This window comes from Balearica regulorum, chromosome 26 (assembly GCF_011004875.1).
Source record: "Balearica regulorum gibbericeps isolate bBalReg1 chromosome 26, bBalReg1.pri, whole genome shotgun sequence".
Classification (NCBI taxonomy): Eukaryota; Metazoa; Chordata; class Aves; order Gruiformes; family Gruidae; genus Balearica; species Balearica regulorum.
In genome coordinates, this window is record NC_046209.1 from 2,770,202 (window position 1) to 2,776,325 (window position 6,124).

The 6,124-nt window shown below is 57.1% G+C and overlaps 1 protein-coding gene across 2 annotated transcripts in view; it reads right to left on the reverse strand.

Moving 5' to 3' along the window:
* Window positions 1-3,721, reverse strand: part of CSNK1G2 (casein kinase 1 gamma 2) — a 45,374-nt gene extending 41,653 nt beyond the window's left edge. The window contains exon 1 of one of the 2 annotated variants that reach the window (XM_075776311.1): window positions 3,490-3,721. The gene's annotated coding sequence lies outside the window, so the exon portion shown is untranslated. Of the gene's footprint in view, window positions 1-3,292; window positions 3,341-3,489 lie in introns of those variants that run through there. The other variant, XM_075776310.1, reaches the window with a different exon arrangement.
* Window positions 3,722-6,124: the final 2,403 nt, after the last annotated feature.

Here is a 6,124-nt window from a genome sequence, read left to right on the forward strand (position 1 = left end):
AAGACATGGCAGGAGGTTCCTTGGAACATCTCCACTTGCTGCATGCTCTGCAGTAAGCTGTTTTTTTTTTTTTTTTTCTTTTTTAAAGCCAGTTATTAGGAATAACACATCAACATAACAAGCAAGGGGGTGGCTGTGCAACAGGAAGGGCTGCAGCCTGTGCAGGGATTTAGGAGAATTCCCCAGGAGATGGAGGGCAGCTAGTGTGAATCTGGCAGCCAGACAGAGAGCCCGAACACTCTGCATTCAGCTGCCCCAGTAGAAAGTCACCTTTACACTTCCCTCACAACTGAGTCCTGCTTCTTCTCTACAGCAATGAACCTACCGGAGACATGAACTGCCAGTAGGAAGTATAAACATCCATTCTAATAAAAACCAAAAACTATTTATAAGCACACAGCTTTTCCAACGGGAGGATAACTTGTTCTTCGGCAGAATCCCAAAGTTGCTGAGACACCTGCTCCCCCTCCTTCCCCTCCTGGCTCACAGGGTACAGCAGGATGGAAGCAGTCTCGAGCTGCACCACTGCTGGGCCCGAGGAAGGAGGCTCAGTTTCACAGCTTCTCACTGCGCCCAGGACAAGCCAAGTCTGCCTAGTCAAAGCCCAATTACAGGGCTGTGGGCAGAGCTGTTCCCACAAGCTCTGAGCAAAAAGCCATTGTAAGCACTCGAAGGAAGCTCCTGCGCTGGCACCCAGGTCTCTCCCCTCTCGGCAGCACTGGGAGGGAAGAGCGTTTGACTCCTGACGCATCTGGAAGTCACAGGAGTAGCACAAGGCAAACCAGGCCACTGCACGCTGGAACCAAACCCCACGTTAACCAGCCCTGCTGACAGAAAGGAGAGCGCCTCTTCCACTGTCCTTCCCTGAGGTCCACACCTCTCCTGCAAACCCCTAGGAAGGAACCAAAGCACAGCAGGGCTTGCCACTCACCAGAGGCTTCCTCACCATCTCAGATAAGCCTCTAGTGCCTGTAGTACTGCAGTTCCTCTACCTAAAAGGCAGAGATAAACAGCTTCCTACCCAGACTGGCTCATGTGAGGACTGGTCCTTTTCGCAGCCTGCAATGCCCCCAGACCAGAGGCTAGGCACACACCTGGATGGACCAGCCAAAGCAAAGGATTGCTGCTCCAGCACAGCTCATCAGAGCTCCTCCTAGCTAGGAAAACCACAGCGGGGAAGGCCGAGGGAGGGGTGGGGGGTGCAGGCTACAGAGCACAATCAGGCCCGAGTCCAGTAAACATGTTTATTGGCAGTTGCTCTCGGACATCATCTCTTCCAGCCCAGTGGGGCTGGAGGGGGTGGGGGGGAAAAATACTGATTGTCCGTGAGCACAACCCTCATGTCATTCCCATTGATCCGCTGAGTCACTCCCGTATTAACAGTTTTGACAACACTCAGGCTGCACAGGAGCTTGGAAATGGAATACAAAACAAGAGGCGATGCAAAGCCTCTCCACGTACTGACACCAGCAGAGAGAAGCACTCGCAGGGCAGAATCCAGAAACCTGCCGAACTGCAAGTGCCAACTTCCTCCTCTCCACTCACTCCTCTGAAGAGTGCTGCAACAAGAAAACCAAACACAAACCACGCTGCAAGGGCAGGAACACAGAGCTCCATTCAGTGCGCCCAGAGAAACTGCCCAGAAAAAACAGTCTCCCCTGCAAACCACCACCAACTGCACCCCAGTCGTTTTGACGCAAGTGTAAACCAGAGCGGCAGCTGTTTTCGCAAAGAAACTACAGAACTGATTTATAAGGCCTTACAGATTTGTAAGCTAATGAGGAGGAGATCAAATACCGAGACAGACTGACACGGGAGGGCAGCCATCTCTACAAGCCAACGAGACAACACCCTCCCGGGGGAACTGGGGGCTCCCCGGGCGTGCATACCACCACAGACCTGGAGAAGCCACCACCAGCCAGGCAACGGATTGGGGTTAGACCATCCTCGCCTACGGCACAAGACTACAACCCACCCAGAGGCCCAAAAGGTACCAAGTGGTGATAAAATCATCGCCAAACAACATTCCTATCTGTAATGCACTGAATTAAAACAAAACCAACAAATCTTTGGCAAGTTCCTCACAGCAGTCAAGCCTACCGCGCCACAGAGAAGGCCTCTCCACAGGATCCCCATGGAGGCCTCCTGCCCTAATTTACAGCAATTCTTTTTCAGACGCACTGGCAAACACCAAACATTTTCTCCAATCTGTTACATAAAGGCCCAATTTTTAAACCTCTGCGCTGGCAGTGGGGAGATGGGGGCATGCTGCGTGTGGCAGGCTGACAGGACAGTCCAGCTGGCAGATGAACTTCCACACACCTCAGAATTCATTTCCAGATATCCAACCACTTGTTGTACAAAAGGAAAACAACTGGATCAGTTAACGAGGCAACTTCCAGGCGCACTGGGGCAAACCACTTGCATGCCTGCAGTCATTTTACACATGGTTTGACTCGGGTCCCAGTTACCTCTATTATTCAGAACAGAATAACTTCACGGCAACTTGAAAGAGGTTTAATAAACTTCATTTTTTAACTTCAGAAATACACCTAACGCGGCAGGTCCCCATGCCACCCAGACCACAAGCCATTCCTCAGAACAGAGGATATCTTCCCAAACATCCCCACTATTTCACTTATCAGCCCCCCATCCAGGTCCAAGAGCCTCACTCAATTCCCCTCTGCCAGTCACCAAACAGGAGCCACAGGCCTTTCTCTGGTAGCCCAGCTCCACAGGAGAGCTGCTTCTCATCTGCAAACCTCTCTTCTTGGCTGCCTTAGGAACAGCTAAAGTCAGCTCCTGTCTGGTGGGGGCAGAAGGGGGAGGGTATTTTTCCTGTTTCTCACATTCATCCTCACCCGCTTTCCTAAAGGGAAAAAAAAAATATCTATTTTAAATACCAGATTCGGCACAGTCCCTTTCCCAAATAAACACTTTGTAACCCCTCTGGAGAGAGGGAAGCCACATACAAAGGAGCCAACATTCTGCAAGGCTCCGGCTCCACCGGGCAGGGTGCAGGCCCGGGGGACACAACCCGGGGAGGTCCGACCCCATCCCGGCCACCGACCCAGCCTCAAACGGGCCTTGTGGGGGCCGCGATCTCGGGTGGACCCGGTGAGTCCTCAGGGCCACGAAACAGGCATCGCCGGGAGGAAAGGGAGCGAGGGGCCCCCGGGCCCTCGGCCCCCCGGCCCGGCCCGACCCCAACGCGAGCCCTACGGCCCCCTCAGCCCCCGGGGCCAGCCGGATCCCTCCCCAGCCCCCGCCTGGGCCTCGCCCCGGCACCTACCTTCCCCGTGGCCCCCACGGCCCCTCCTGCCCCTGCCCGGCCCCCACCGCTTCCCCAGCGCCCCGGGCCCGGCCCCCGCCGCCCCCGCCTGAGGCGCCGCCCGGCCCGGCCCGGCCCCCCTCCCTCCCCGGCACTACCCGGTCCCGGCCGGGGCGAACCGCAGCAACAGGGCACCCCGGCGCGGCCCCGGCGGTTACCTCCGCAGGCCCTCAGCAGCGGGCCCCGCTGCCGCTGCCCCGCGGCCGCCTCCCCATGGCGGCGCCCCCGGCCCGGCTTCTCCTCACGCCGCCTCTCGCCTCCCCTCACCACTCCGCGGGCAGCGGCCAGGCAGCGACAACGCTACGCCACTGGCGTAGCCTCCGCACGGACCCATGCACCCCCCACCACGCCGCCGGCGCAAGCGTCCTTCCTGAATACCAACTCCGAAACGGAGAGGCCCGGCGGAGCTCGGCGCAAGCGCAGCCAACGGGAGGGTGGTGGCGCAACGGCGTTGGAGTAAAGCGCGTTCGAGAATAGGAGGCTTGAGGCGAACGACGGGAGGGTGGCTTTGCGGCCGCGTGGGGCACTTTACGGCAGCGCCGCGCTTGGCGGCTACTGGCAGGGCCTGCGTTTTAACTGGCTGCTGCCCGGCGGGCCCGGTGCGGGGCCGGGGCCGGGCCCTCACGTTGCCCCAGGCCCCGCTATAGGTACCCTCTAGGGGACGGGGGCCGCTGCAGGATGTGGCCCCGGTATGGGGGATGGCACCACTACAGCAGCCGGGATCCCGTTTGGGCTCAGGGTGGGGACAGTCCCTTGGCAGGGAACAGGCCCCTGTATGGGGCAGAGCCCTGCTGTGGGGGACAGGCCCCGGTATGGGGCACATCGACCCCCTTAGAGGGGACTGGTCCTAATACGCGGCTGGGCCTCGCACTAGAGTACAGCCCCGGTAATGGGGTACAGCCCCGGTATGGGGTACAGCCCCCCATACAACATACAGCCCTGCTGTAGGGCCCAACCGACACTGCGGCCTGGCAGCGCAATCTCTGGGGAGGGGACCTGGGTCTGGGGGGTCCCGCAGAGGGGTGCGGCCGTGGTACCAGTGGGTGAAGCCCTGCAGCCTCTTCCATCCCACCCCACCCCACCCCAGCCTGCGGGAGCAGAGGGAAGCTGTGGACCAGGATTTTACAGGCATTGAAGCCTTTTTGGGGACACCAGCCCTGAGCAAAGCCACCGCCATCCCCCCGCCTCACAGGGGAGGTCAATGGGATGGAGCTCCAGGCTGGGGGACCCACCAGGCAGGATCTGGGTGGGCACACAGCCCCTGGTGCCACCTCCAAAAACCTCTTGCGTTGGGCAACCTGGGCTAGTGGAGGGTGTCCCTGCCCATGGCAGGGCGTTGGAACTCGATGATCTTTGAGATCCCTTCCAACCCAAACCGTCATTCCAGGTTTGGAGTTACTCTGATCAAATCATTCAGCCATAAAAATTCTCTCCCTGTGCTCACTCAGCAAAGGAGGGAACAGCCAGGACAATAATTTCTTTCTCTTGGTGGCACAAGAGCCGCCCCTGTTTGAGCCTTTCAGGGTAACGTTGGAGGGAGGAGGCACCCCTGTACAGTCGCGCTGCTCTCATTTTCTTCATGGCATGGGACAGATTCACCCCAAAAATATTTTTAGGCAATGGGCAAATAAGTTTGTGTGGTTTTGGGAAAAGACTCAGGTCTTCAGCCACCAGCACCACCCTAAAATACCCATTCTAGCATTTCCAGCCACTTGAATTGATTCTCTCCTAGTTCCAGGAAACACTCTCCCCCCAGCCCAGCATTTGTCTAAAGTACTTTTCCCCCCATAGGCTTTTGCTTCTAGAAGAAAATGCTATGATTTTAGAGAATTAGGAAAATAAAACGAGCTACTCCAAACATAAAACCCAGCTGTTTTGATCCCATCCCCGTGCTGTGACACAGCTCTCCTCCTCCTGCTCCCAGCTCAGGAGGGTGGTGAGGAGCTGTGACCCACGTCCGGAGAGAATAAAATTGCCCCTGAAGTACCCGACGGCAGAGCCATCCCTCCTTTTTCTTTTTGCACCATCCCACGCTGCAGAAAGAGGCGATTTCAAGCACTTTGAGAACACTTGAGTTGTTCAGATGCTTGGCTTGAGAATTTAACCCATCTTCTGGAGCGGGAGAAGGGAAAGCAAATAGTTTTGATTTTATTTCAAGTCGAATCTCCAGCAGCGAACATGCGGTGTGGCAGGCGTGGTCTGCAGAGACCTGTACAGCTCATGCTACGGAATCGGCCCAGCATCAGCAAGTTAGTGAGAAAAGCTGGGCAATTTCTGTTGGGAAAGCATCCCAGCTACGAACCCTGCCCTCCTCCTGCAGGCATGAGTTAATTAGGGCTAACTCGCAAGCAGACAACTCAAAACGAACAACTCTCGATCACGCACGGGAGAACGAGCTGCTCCAGGGGCGGGCGGACAAAACCTTCCTGCTGTGAAACATTTGCGTTCAGGGCCTGGGAAACTGAAGAGCGACAGAAACGCATCAAGAACCAGACGAAAGAAAAAGCCAGGCCCCTCACAGCGTCCTGTCCGAGGCACCCCTAGGTGAAGAGCCCCCACCCCAACGCTGGGGACCCTGAGACTTTTGGGGAGCTCCTCAGGGTGGGGGGCTGAGCTCAGCTGCGCAACCACCACCCCCTGTCTTTGGGCATCTTCTGACGAATCTTGCCTCATCCTCCCACCGAGCCCTAGCTCTTGCGCAGGGAGCACAGCGGTGGTGAACAACTTGTTGCTCCCAAGTGCCTGCCTGAGTCGCAGCTGGAGCAGGAGCTTAAAGCTGTGACTTGTGCTCAG